This window comes from Miniopterus natalensis, chromosome 17 (assembly GCF_054644295.1).
Source record: "Miniopterus natalensis isolate mMinNat1 chromosome 17, mMinNat1.hap1, whole genome shotgun sequence".
NCBI lineage: Eukaryota > Metazoa > Chordata > Mammalia > Chiroptera > Miniopteridae > Miniopterus > Miniopterus natalensis.
The window spans coordinates 9,032,845-9,046,670 of NC_142097.1; the positions used below are offsets into that span (position 1 = coordinate 9,032,845).

Below are 13,826 nucleotides of genomic sequence, written 5' to 3' on the forward strand. Positions count from 1 at the left end.
TGAAATTTAGCATTCCCTTTAGTAATGAATGCACACAAGAAATCATAGTAGTGTCAACAAACAGTACCTGTGACTTTGTCGCAATGAGCAGATCTTTTTATTTCACAATACAGTGCTGCAGATAACTGGAAATGTCATTTTCACTTATCGCTATGTCACAATTCTGCCAGCTGTTAGACCCGTCACTGGGTCATGTTGTTTAACACATTAATAAAGAAGCACACATTACCGGATTTCCAGTTTTTAAAAATTTACGTTAAAGCTTTGGAGTCTTATGTATTTTATCTTATGGATTGAAAACTTTATTCTAAAATGGAGTTCATAGGCTTCATTGGGTTGCCAAACAGGTCCTTGACATAAGCATGGTTAAAGACCCCTGCTTTATAAACAGCTGGTTTAGAAGAATCGGGTCCTGTTCTGCTGCCGAGGGAGGGGCTGCCGACCCCTAGTGCAGGTAGGGGGTGCAAGACAGCCAGGATCAAGGAGAAGGGGGGCGGGTGATGACCACAGGGTTGGGCCTCAGGCCATGCACAGCTGACACAGTGGTTTGAGTCGAGACATCGAGAATTGGAATCTCCAAATCCTGCTGGTGTTAACGCATGAGGATAGCAGTGAGGCTCCTCCCAGGTGCCAGCAAATGCTAGTGATGAGGTTGCCTTATGAGAAAAACATGAAAATATGGTGAGACAAAGTCAAACTACATCGAATTATCTTAAGGAGAGAAAATGGCTCCCAGGTCTAAAAAGTGTAATATTGCTGTGCCTGTTGATATAAAGAAACAGGATGTCTATCTTGAAAGAACTTTAAAACCAGTGCATGTGCACAGCTTAATAAATAATTATAAAATGTGTTAACTACCACCAAAAAATAAAATATTACCCCTTTCCCACCAAAGCCTGCCATGGCCTTCTCTCGGATCACAACCCGATATCTTTTGTAGAGTCAACCACTACCCCCACTTCTGTGATGTTTGTGCTGACTACTAATAAGATTGTGCTTCTTATATGCTTTTCCCCCTGTGAAATGCAAGTTCATGTCTTCCACTCATTTTCTACTCAGATGTTTTCTTTAACTTACTGATTTATATGAGTATAGTATTCTGGATATTAACTGTTAGTTACATGTGTTGGAAATATATTCTCTAAGTTTGAGGTTTGTCTTTACTTTCTTTATAGTGTCTTTTAATTAATAGAAATATGAATTTTAAGGCGGTTTAAATATTTTAACCTTATTTTATGATTAAAACTTTCCTTCATGTTTAAGAAATCCTTCTTTAACCTGTGGTCATAAAGATATGCCCCTATGTTTTCTCTTCAAAGTTTTAAAGTTTTGTTCTTCACATTTAAATGTTTAATCTGTATGGGAACTTCTAGTTCCAACTAGAATGTAGTAAGTAGTGGGAAGCTTCTGTTGCAACAATTAGAAACAACTGGAGAAATTACAGAAATCATATTTTTAAGCATGTCAAAGAGCTGAGGAAGCAAAGAAAATTAGATTAACTAAAATTTCAGAAAAGGAAGAAAATGTCTTAGGTGAGCCAAGATCAATAACCTTTTTCTTCCAAAGGACATTTGTTGAACCTGAGCACAGACTGAGGATCGGGCCTCAGCAGGGGGAAGAAAGACCAGCAGTGCCTTTAACAGCCGCTGCATGGCCTGCACGGGGCCTGGAATCCAGAGGGTTCTCAGGCTGAACGGTGGATTTCCCTGAGGGGTATTTGCTGAGACCTGGGGTAGCATGGGGGCTGGGGAGCTGGGTTGTATATGTAGCATGAAGTCGCCTGTGGTCTTCTAGTGCTTAGAAGTCCAAGTCCTGCTAGAGAGAGTGGCATATAAGAAATACATGACAGGTCTCGCCATGGAGACGTCTGAAAGCGGAAGAGCACTGAGGGGAGCCAGAGCTGTGACCCATTCCTGAACTCACTTGTTTCTGATCGGACTGAGACGGCCAACCCCTCATTCTATGAGCCTAACCCAGGAGAGGACACACCCTCACTGGAAGAAAATAACATTGACTTCAGTCTCCCTGGTTCTTTTATAAACATTGTCCAGCACACAATAAAAATGAATGTGACAAGTACGGAGGCAGTAAACATGACCGATTATCAAGAGCGGGGAAAAGGTAGCCGATTTGCAGGTGCTCCAGATGTTGGAGCAATCAGACAAGGACTTTAAAATGACTCTTATAAGTATGTTAAAGAAAACAGAGGAAAGACAGACAAAGTGGATGAAAAGATGGGAAACTTCAGTGGAGAACTGGATCTGAAGAAGAATCAAGTGGTGATTCCAGTACCAAGGACTGTGATATCTGAAATTAAGAATGGATGGATCTAACAGCACTCCTGGTAAATTCAACACAGCTCAACAGAAAGTAGACAGCTAAATAAATAATTTTTATTCACAGAGAGCATAATTGTTTATGTAGAAATCCCAAAGAATGTACAAAAAGCTACTCGCACCAATAAGCAAGCATAGCAAAATTTCAGGATGTAAGATCAATATGCAAAATCAATTACATCTCTATAGACTACCAACAAATCATTGAAAATTGAAATAAAAGACAATTCTTACTACAGTAGCATCAGAAAATATGAAGTACCTAGTGATAAATCTGGTAAAAAGATTAAAGACCCATATACTGAAAACTATAAGACATTGATGAGAGAAATTTTAAAAGACCAATATAAATAGAAAGATATATCGTGTTCACGTATGAAAAGACTCAATCCTTGTAAGATATGAATTCTGCCCAAACTGATCTATAGATTCAATGAAATTCCAAGTGAAATCCCAGTAGGCATCTTTTGGATTTAAATTGACAAAGTGAGTCTAAAATTTACCTGAAAATGTGAGCATTTACACTACCTGTTTCAAGACATTATTAAACTACAGTAATTAAGACAGAGTGGTATTGGCATAAAGATACACTAATAAATCAATGAAAAAGACAGAGAATCAAGAAATAGACCCACAGAGACTGCAAATTGGTGTAGCCATTGTGGAAAATAGTTTGGAGGTTCCTCAAAAAATTAAAAATAGAACTACATTATGACCCAGCAATCCCACTCCTGGGTATTTATCTGAAGAAATCCAGAACACTAATTCCAAAAAGATATATGTGCATTCCTATGTTTATTGCAGCATTAGTTACAACAGTGAAGATGTGGAAGCAATCAAAATGCCCACCAATAGACAATTGAGTAAAGAAAAGGTGGTACATATATACAATGGAATACTACTCAGCCATAAAAAAAGAATGAAATCTTACAATTTGTGACAGCATGAATGAACCTGGGAGGTATTATGCTCAGTGAAATGAGTCGGACAGAGAAGGGCAAATACCATGTGATTTCACTTATATGTGGAATATTAAAAAAACACCCAGTAGCAAACTCATAGATACAGAGAACAAACTGACGGTTGTTGGATGAGAGGGGGTTTGGGGAGCTGGGTGAAAAAGGTGAAGGGATTAAGAAGTACAAATTGGCAGTTACAAAATACTTATGGGGATACAGAGTACAGCATGGGGAATATACTCAATAATATTGTAATAACTATATACGATGCAAGTTGGGTACTAGACTTATTGGGGGATCACATCGTAAGTTATATAAGTGTCTGACCACAGTGGTGTAAACCTGAGACTAATATAATACTGAATGCCAATTATAATTGAAAAATAAAAAATTAAACATATATAAATGTTGAGAACTTGCTTCCAGGCATATCTTCTGTTTGGCTCAAATAAACTCTAATATACTCTTTATATTCGACATGTTTAGCCTTTTGAAGCTGCCAGACTGTGTTCCAAAGCAGCTGTACCATTTACATTCCCATCAGCAGTGACTGTTCCAAATCCTCTACATTCCTCTCAACACTTGTTATTACCTGTCTTTTTCATTATAGTGGATGTGAAGTGGTATTTCATTGTGGCTTCGATTTGTATCTCTCCGATGGCTAATGATATTGAGAAATTTTTCAAATGCTTGTTGACCATTTGTGCATCTTTTTTGAAGAAATATCTGTTCATGTCCTTTGTCCATTTTCAATGTATTGGTCTTTTTATTGAATTGTAGAAGTTCTTTATATAGTCTAGATTTAAGTTCCCTATCATATGTATGATTTCAAAAATTTTCTATGGGTTGTCTTTTGTTTTTTGATGGTGTCCTTGAAAGACAAAAGTTTTCAATTTTGATAATGGACATCTTATTTAATTTTTCTTTTGTTGCTTGTGATTTTGATGTTATATCTTTAAAAAATTATCTAATTCAAGGTCACAGAGATTTACATCTGTTTTCTTCTAAGAGTTTTATAGTTTTGACACTTACATTTAAGTCTTTGATCAATTTCAAATTAATTTCTGTGTGTGGTGTGAGTTAGGGACACAACTTCATTCTTTTTCATATGGATATCCAATTACCTCAGCAACAATCCCTTCCCCTTTGAATTGTCTAGGCACCCTTGCGAAAAATCACATGATTGTGAATGTGAGGGTTTATTTCTGGACTCTCAATTATACTCCACAGATTGTATCTGTAGCTTTGCAATAAGTTTTTAAATCAAGGAGTTCGAGTCCTCCAACTTCCCTTTTCTTTTTCTAGATGTTTTGGCTATTCTATGTCCCTTGAATTTCCTATTCCTCAGCACTTTGTTGCTGGGGTGAATGAGCTTTATTTCCTGTTTGATCATTGCTGTCGTCTAAAAAACTACTGAATTATATATATTTTTGTTCAGCTACTTTACCAAACTCTCCCATGAGTTCTAAACATTCCCTGGTCCATGTGCTAGGGTGTCTCAGGTAGACAATTGTATCTTTTGCAAATAATCATAAGCTTGACTTCCTCCCCAAATTTATGTCTCTTATTTACTATTCTTATTGTTTTTCCTTAAATTTCAGAATATTGTTGACAGGATTCACAGTATGACATCCTTGCTTTGCTCTTTGTTTTTGTAGCAATGCCTTTGTTACAAAGGACTACATTTGCTCTCCATTCCAGGTCATTACTGGGTATCATATTGTCTGTTCGCTTGAGATATACATTTATCATCTTGACAAAGTCTTTTTATTCCTAGTCCCTAAGAGTTTTCATCAGGGTGCATCCTATTAAGATAATTTTGCAGTTTTTCTCCTGTGTCCCATTCATATGATGAACAACATTAATAAACTTTTAACATTGACCTTCCTTTGCATAAACTGTCTCCCAAGCCAGTGGGAACAAATTAGCTCACATTAGCAGAAATAACTCAGACCTCGCTGCTGCAGCTCCCACCTGAACAATATAGAACAGATGTCACAAACTGAAAGCCAGCAGGTCATGTCTGATTTGGTCTGCAAGGAGTTTTAAAATATTATTTTGAATTTCTAACATTTAAAAACTGGGAGATTTCAGAGTAAGAATTCCAATTTTTGGCTTTCTTTAAAAATTGTAAAATCTGACCACATCACTTCTGCATGTCCAATGGCCACAGTGGGCTGAAGCTGGGCCCCCAAGGGGCCTCCTTTAGAAGTCTCCTCATTTGCATCCTTTCCAAACCCTATTGTCTCCATACCTTATTGTTCCCAGACGTCAAGGTCAGGGGTCAGGTGCCAGTTTTTGTATTTGTGCAATTGTTTTTCTTATATTGGAATTAGGTAAAAGTGAAATATTTCTTGTAATCAAGTCTCTAGCAAATGTGGAAAAATAAAAGAGGCCAAGAGGGATATATGCTTCCAGAAAACTGGGAGGAGGCATATTTCTTGGTGGAAGTGAAGACTGTTCCTTTATGTTTAATATACACAGTGTGCCTGTTGAAAGAGTACAATGTAAAATGCCTCCAGAAAAGAAATCATGAGAAGAATATGAAAAAGCTGTGTGGGGAAAGAAAACCTTATTGAACTCGGGGGGGGGGGGGGGGGGGGGGGGGGTGAAATTTCAACAGGGCTTGTTTCAGGAGGCACAGAATATAAACAATGTTGCCACAAAATGTCACCATCTCACCAGTTCTGCCCAGGAGTTTGACCTGTTTGGCGCTTGGATACATTTGAGCTTCTGACCCCTGCTCCAGTCCTCCAGCTCCCTTCAAATCTTCCTTCATTGTGTGCTCCCCTCACAAACCTACCCCACCCTGTTGTGTTGCTGCTGTCCCCCAGGTCTCCAGGACCTTAATGGAAACTGCTTCTTACACTGCTGCCTGAAGATCTTTCCTCCATAAGGTTCAGATGCCAACCTGTGAGGCTGACCTGGGACAGCGGTCACACCCTTACCCGTAGAAACATCAATGGGCTGGCTTGGGAGGGATGGAGGGTGAAGGCTGGCCCCCCCACCCTCATCAGCTCCTCCCCAAATGTCCATTCTGAACTTTAGAATGGCAATTGATCAGTCAGGCCTTAAGTTTCCCATATTGATCTCTGGAGCTTCCACTGGAGACCACGCCTCATCTTGCAACCCAAGAGCCCCCCATAAACCCCCCCTGGCAGGCCCCTGACTCTTACTCATCGCTGCTGGTGGGCAACCAGTCCAATCGAGCCACTGAATATGCCCGAATCCCCTTAGGCTCAGGCGAATGTTGGCATTCCTTGAACAGACCCTACTTTGTCACAGCATATTACTATTTTAATTAAAGGCTAGATACAAGTTGCACTTATTTATTTATTTTAAATCCTCACCCAACCCACATGCTTAGAGAAAGGAAGGCGGGGGGGGGGGGGGGGGGGTTGGAGAGAGAGAAAGACAGGGAGAGATGTGAGAGAGAAACATCGATCAGTTGCCTTCCTTACTAGCCCCAACTGGTATCGAACCCACAACCCTGTGCCCTGACCAGGAATCCAACAGGCAGCCTTTCCATGCACAGGATGATGCTCGACCAACTGAGCTACTCTGGCAGGGCTGTACTTATTTTGTTTCAGATTTTTATATTTGTATCATAGAAAAGAGTGGTCTGTAGTTTTTTTTTTTAAGTTTTAGTAATAAGGAAAGTAAAACGGGAAGTTCTTCAAAAGTTTGTAATATTTGCAACATTTATTTTTTGCTTTTTTAAATTTATATTTTGCAATAATATCGGAGTTATATAAAAAGTTGCATAAGGTTCCCATAAAACTTTCACACAGCTTTCCCAAATGTTAGCATTGTACATAAAACATAGTATGATTATTGAAATCTACAGACTTTATTTAAATTTTGCCAACTGTCCCACTAATGTCCTTTTTCTGGTCCAGGATCCAATCCAGAAGTGTTGTGTGACAATCTGTGACAGCCCCTCAGTCTTTCTTTGTGTTTCCCAACCTTTACACTGTTGAAGAATTTATAGACTGCCCCTCAGTTTGGATTAGTCCAATGCGTCTCCTGATTGGACTGAAGTAAGGCATTTTTGCCAAAAATAATACAGAAATGATGTTGTGCTGTTCTTGGTGCATCAAATCAAGAGATAAATAATGTTGCTCTGTCTCATTATGATAGTGTTGACCTTTTTCCGAAGACAGAGCTAGGAAATGCAGATCGATTATTATCTGTGTCTGTTGGTCTGTCTGTATCTACTTATCTAGAACCATAAGCACATGCTATTCCAGTCTAATAACACAGGATTCATTCTAGCTTTTTACTTTTCCATATCTGTAATTTCTTTCACCAGCAGTGAGAAACTTGGCTCTCATTATTTACAATACGTTTATTTATTTGTTCAGTCTTAAGAATGTAAGAGTTTAAGAACTGCTAACCCACAGCCCTGTGAGAAACAGATTTACTAATGAGAGTAGTGTGTGTATATAGTTCCTTCTGTCTTTGGCCTTACAGTATGCAGTCAAAATACAGTTTTCCCGATTTATTTAGCTTAGTGGTTTTGTTTCCACCCTCCTCAGTAGAGTTATGTAATTCATTTGTAAAGGGTCGGGTTCATGTGCTACCGTTGGCATTCAATTTTGTGTTCCTATCACATCCTGATTGACATTATTTATTTGGGCGGAGGGAGAATGGGGAACATCTGAAATACTGTCAACAATAAAAATAAGTAAAAAAATACAGGGTGGGGCAAAAGTAGGTTTACAGTTATAAGTACCCGAAACACAGTTTATTCTTGTATTATTATTTATTTTTGTATTATTTTCCATATGAACAACTCTAAACCTACTTTTGTCCCACCCTATGTGCCACAATTGTGTGTGTTTTAAAAATTTATTGTTGACAATATTACAGATGTTCCCATTTTCTCCCCTTTTGCCCCCCACAATTGTTTTTTATCTGTTCTCCTATTAACAGACATTTGGGTAGTTTCTAGTCTTGGACTATTATAAATAAAACTGGTATAATCATTAATATATGTTTCTGTGTGGACATATAAATTCATTTATCTTGGATATATTTCCAACAGCAGAACTGCTGGGCCAGATGGAGATGTATATTCAGTTTTATTAGATGCTGCCAATCAGTTTTCCAAAGCAGATATGCCACTTTACCCTGCTATAAGCAATGCACTCGAGTTCCAGTGGCTTCACATCCTTGTCAACATTTGGTGCTGTCGGTCTTAATTTTAGCTATTCTAATTGCTTTAAAGTGGTACTTTGTGGTTTTAATTTGCATTTCCCCAATGACTAATGAGCACTTTTTCACGCACTTATTGGCTGTTTGTAAGTCTTCTTTTGTAAAGTATCTGTTCAAGTCTTTTGCCCATTTTAAAATTAGATTGTCTTTTTTATTTTTGAGTTATAAGGGTTCTTTACATATTCTGGATATGTTACTTATATAGCGAGGTCTCTAGTATTGAAATTGGGTGGGTAGTTAAGATGTTAACTGAGATAGGTAAGGCAGAAGAGATTTAGGGAAAGATAAATTCATTTCTGGACATGGAGTGATTAAGTTGCCTTTGGGCTATCCAGGTCTAGATGTGCAGTCAGCCCTTGGAACTCTAGGTCTGGATCTCAGAGAGAAGCCCGGGCTGTAGATTTGGAAGGGATCGATATGATGGGCATGGGTCAGGGTTGCCCAGGCAGAAGAGAAGCAGCCTCCAATGAAACCTCATGCATTCCTGTGTTTAAGAAATGAAGAGGAGTATGAAGCCAGGAAAAGAAAACAGAAACATTGGCCAGAGATAGAGGAGAAGTCAAGGTGGGTAATCCTCAAAACTGAGAAATAAATGTCAGATGAGGAAGTGGAGACAGCCAGACTCGTCTTTGAGATAAAAATAGACATATTTTTAAATGAAGCAACAACAGAGCTGCACAAGGTGGTACAAGATCAGGTGCCACATGAGTGACAGAGGCACCTTGAGTCTCACCAGCTGCTTCGGGGAGGTGGCCGTCAAAGGTGCCCCGGTAGCTGTAGTTCTACGTTGCGGCCAACAGGTGTCAGGTGCTGATCAGGCCTGGGGGCTGGGGGCCTGTGTGCCCTCCAGGCCCAGGGAGACAGGCGCAGCTCCCTGAGCCCGCGGTGGGTAACGTGAAATCTCTGCATCTGGGTCTCACTGCTGGTGGAGCAGAGAATGCCCACCTCCGGCGGATGCAGGATGGGACTAAGTGGGCTGCATGGGATGCAAGGCTTCCTGGTAGGGACCTCGGAGGGGCACCTCTGCTTCAGCTTCCCAAGTCTTCAGTGTTAGGAAAGCCAAGGACACGGAAGAAGAGAAAGATGCCATAACCTCTCTAGCGTCTTCTGTAGCTTTCAAAGTGACCTCATAATCCCACACGTCGCTCTGGCACACACGGCAGGCATCACTCTTGCCACTCTGTTCCTCATTCCAGAGCAGTTCTACCCCCTCTGCCGCAATGCCCCCCCTGACTCCGGCCACCTCCGGGCTACCTCCTTCTTGCCCACCCCCCCTCTCCTTTTCGTTGCCCACACTCATCAAGTCGTATGACCTTAGGTGTGTCCTTTCACAATCTTTGGTGGCTCTGGTTCCTTATTTGTAAAATGGTGGCGTGGGTGGGGGTGCAGCGGTGAATTTGAATCCTTGCTATAGGCTGGAGCCAGTCCCCCGTGTTCACCCAAGGGTGCTTTCTGTTTCTGCGCCTTTGGGGAAGTTGCTTTTGGAGGGGGGCATTTAGGGAGTCAGGAAGAGAAAAGTCATGGGTGCTCACATCCCTCAAAGCCTCAGGTAGGGCTGTGGCTTTCGACCCACAATAACGTACAGCCTTGTGGCGGCTTTGAACGCCTCTGACAGATATTGTGACACAGTCTCATCAGTAGTGGAAGTGAAAACGGCAGCCTTGCCCTTTGCTAACTCCAAAATAAAGGGCGACTCTCTCACGGCAAGGGGGCCGCCTCGCCCGGCGGCCGGCCTTCCTGTCGCCGTCGCGTTATTGGGGAAACCGAGGCACAGGGACGTGCAGCGACCCCCAGGATTCGGGACCCAACTCTTGGCATAACGACACCTGCTGCGTCCTCTGTGGGGACAGAAGGGGAGGCAAGAAGAGGGCCTTGGCTCTGGAGTCGACCCCTGTGCCCCTGGGGGGGCTGAGAGCCGACGAGGCGCGGGAAGGCGGGCGCGGCGCCCCGAGTCCGGGCGGGCTGGCGCTTCTGGGGGGTTTCTGCGGAGGGTGCGGGTCCAGGCGCCTCGCTGCGCAGAAGTGCCGCAGACTTTTGGATGCTGCGAGCACCGAAAGAAAATAGAAGTAGTAAAAGGAAGTGGGGCGCTGGGGCTGGCGCGAGAAGGAAGCGGCTCTTCGGAGCTTCCCCTTTCTCCTGGTTCCCCGAAGCCCCCACCCCACCCGAGCCTCCCGGCCCCGCCCCCTCTCCTGTGGGGGCCGGAACGCGCGTCCGTCCCGCGGCGGATCCGCGCCTGACTCCCGGGGGTCGGTGCTGGCGTCCCTCGGACCCTGGCCCCGCGGGTCAGGGCCGGTCGCTTCCGAGGGCGGGGGGGCAGAGAGCGCGGCCGCCGCGGGGCTCCGAGGGCGCGCGGGCCAGGCCGGCCCCCCGCGCGCACGGCCCCGCCACTAGGTGGCGCGGGAGGCCCGCCGAGCAGCCGCCGCGCCCCGGCCCCGCCCCAGAGCAAGCCCCGCCCCGCCCCGGGGAGGCCCCGCCCGCAGCTGGAGAGGAGCCTGGGCAGATGCCGGGACCTGCCCGGCCACTCCTGCCCAGGTGCGGCGGTCCCGACCGCACCCCGAGTCGCAGGGAGTCGTCGCTGGACAGGGGCTTGGCGCCCGGCGGGGACCGCAGGTGTGTGGCCGGCGCGCGGGGCGTCGAGGGCAAGCCTGGCACCCCGGGCAGCGCCGGAGCGGGCGCGGACGGTCGGGAAGCGGAGGCTCTGCGGCAGCGGCGGCGGCGGGCAGGCTGGACAGGTCTTGCTGTCTCAGGGCTCCGTGGACAGGAGCCGCTGCCGGGGCGGGGGTCCGCACACCCGCGTTCCCGGTAATCCTGGAGACAGAAGGGGTGTTCCGGGGACCGTCTGCCGCTGTCTAGGTGGCTGCGGCGGGACCGCCTGACTGTGCGACCCGAGTGTGGCCGAGGCTTCCTGCCGCCTGCCCAGGCCGCCGGGCGTCGTGGGGTCAAGGGGCCCGCACCTCTCCTCCCGGGAACTCTTCCAAGGAGCGTTGGCCTCGAGGGTCCTTTGCCGGCAGGACCCGGGAGTCGTAGAAGCGCGTCCCCCCGCCAGCGAGCGCGCGCCCCCGGCAGTGGCCGTCGGTCTGCAGAACTGCACGCTTGGCACTGTCGGGGGATCTGGGTTGACACCCCGCCTGTCCTTTGCGTGAGTGTGCGTGTGTGTGTGCGTGTGTGTGCGTGTGCATGTGCGTGTGCGTGTGCATGGGTTTGCGCGCGCGCGCCGGCTGGCCCGTCCGGGTCCTGGGGTAAATAAGCAAGAAGTTCAGGTCAGCAGGAGGAAGGAGATTGTTCAGAGGGAAAAGGAAGGCGAGATGAAAGCAGCAGGATGTGGTATCTAGTGAGTTAACAAGCCTGGGTGCGGAGGGGAGGGGTGGGTTTAGGCAAAATGGGGACTGAAAGTAGGCCAGGTCTGCCCGCCCGGCCCCTCCGGGATGCCCTCCTCTTCCCGCCTCCCGTGGACGCTGTACCTTTCCCTCCACCGTTTCCTGCCTCCCGGCCTCGGGCCACCTGGGAAGGCACAGGTTCCCGGGCTTGTTAAAGCACATTCTCCAGGGCCTGGCCCCGCAGCGCCGCGCTCCAGAGGTGGGGGCCGGGATCCATGGTCTGCAGCCTGAGCGAGCTCCGGGAGCATGGCTCTGGAGCATTGCTTGGGGACCCCCTGTGGTATGGAAAGGACACCTGAGTTCCAGCCAGGCCCAGCGGTGTGATCTTGAGCATCTTACTGCCGCTCTCCCAGCCTGTTTCCCTGTCTGTGAAATGGGCTCTAATAGCAACTTCTCAGGGCTGTGGGACTATTGAATGAGAAAAGTGTGATAAGAGCAGCTGCCCAGGGAGGCTGTTCTCTGGGTGTTTGCAGAACCAAAGAATGGGAGTCAGGGCTTATCTCTTCCTCGGTGTGGTCACCATGGTGTAGGATGGTCACGCTCTCTCTTCCTGCTTCAGGATACCCTCCCTCACTTTTTGAAGCATAACCGGAGAGGACTGTGGGGCAGGAGGGCTGTGTGCTGGGCTTCATGAGGGTTTTAAGAAATCCTCCCCCTTATCTCTAGCTTGGGTGGGGGATGATGAATATCTTCTCTCCCCAAGCTGCAGTGGAAGCCACCTCCCCTGCCTGCTTGTTCTCCGTCCCATGCACCCCTTTTGTTTCTTCCAAGAATAACAGGTGGCACTGGGCCAAAGTGTGTTTGGGGTTACTGGAGTGGTGATTGTGAGAGGCTCCATAGCGAAGGCTGAGGAGGCAGGTGCTGGAGGCTGCTGCACTTGCCCAGGTTAGTCATTGATTGTGGGCCTGCTCGTTGAGAAGTGGGAGAAGAGGAGAGCCCGGACCTTTTTTTGCCTCGGCAGCCTAGAGCTGGAGACACCATCTTGGGTTCAGCTGAGCACTCAAGCTGTGCAAACTTGGCCTTGGTTCAAAGAGGCTCACCCCAAGGGGCTGAGCTGGTAGCTCTGTGGGACCCCTGTGAACCATAGTTTGGCTGAGCTATAGGTAGGCTGAAAGCTTCTGGATCAGCTTCTGGAGAGAGAGAGGAAGCTTCTGGAAGGACAAGATAGAGTGATCACCAGGAGGTCAAAGGAGAGGTGTTATGTTTGATTTTTGAGCCTCTGGCCTAGATGGAGATAGGGGGTGGGTGAAGGAAAGAATATATCTTACTTCTGCCCAAGGGGAGGAAGAGACACTCCCACAGCAAGCACATTGCATATTCGGATTTCCATTGACTTGAAGATGTACATACTTTCACATTTTAACAACTCTGAAATCAAGATGCATCTTACCATCTATGGGATCTTCCCATTAGAATAGATAGCAATGCTTCTTCCTTAGTGGCACACAAAAGAATGTTGCACCTTACAATTGATGACATCTTAGATTCTGTTAAACATGATGTATGTTTTACAAATTTTGAGGGACACTTTAGAAGTACACAGGTACACACAGCATTGCCATTCCCATAAATAAATTTGCATACATTAATTTTTCCAGTCGCTCTACCTTCTAAACACCAAAACTTTTCAATATGTCTAGTTCTAAAGGAAATCTTTGTAAAATGTGCTGTTGCTTGCATTTATAAATGTAGTACATTGTGTCTGATTTAGTAAGTTCTTGAAAATATCACATGGTTCTACCTGCCATTCTCCTTTGTACCTTGGTTCTGTTCAGGACACATTTTCTTCCCGTTTATTTCATCTTTCTTGTTCTCCTTTCCCCCGGTATTTCATCTTCTTTAATCTTCACAGCCACACTCTGAAATAGCCACAGCTGTTGTCCCCATTTTATGCATGAGCAAACTGATGGCCAAGGCCACATGGCTAGAAAGTGGTA

General features: G+C 45.5%; 1 protein-coding gene across 1 annotated transcript in view; it reads left to right on the top strand.

Moving 5' to 3' along the window:
• The first annotated feature begins 11,032 nt into the window (after nucleotides 1-11,032).
• The window catches only part of PIK3R5 (phosphoinositide-3-kinase regulatory subunit 5), a 66,012-nt gene continuing 63,218 nt past the window's right edge, over nucleotides 11,033-13,826 (top strand). Inside the window, exon 1 of the mRNA XM_087826515.1 lies at nucleotides 11,033-11,122. The gene's annotated coding sequence lies outside the window, so the exon portion shown is untranslated. The remainder of the gene's footprint in view (nucleotides 11,123-13,826) is intronic.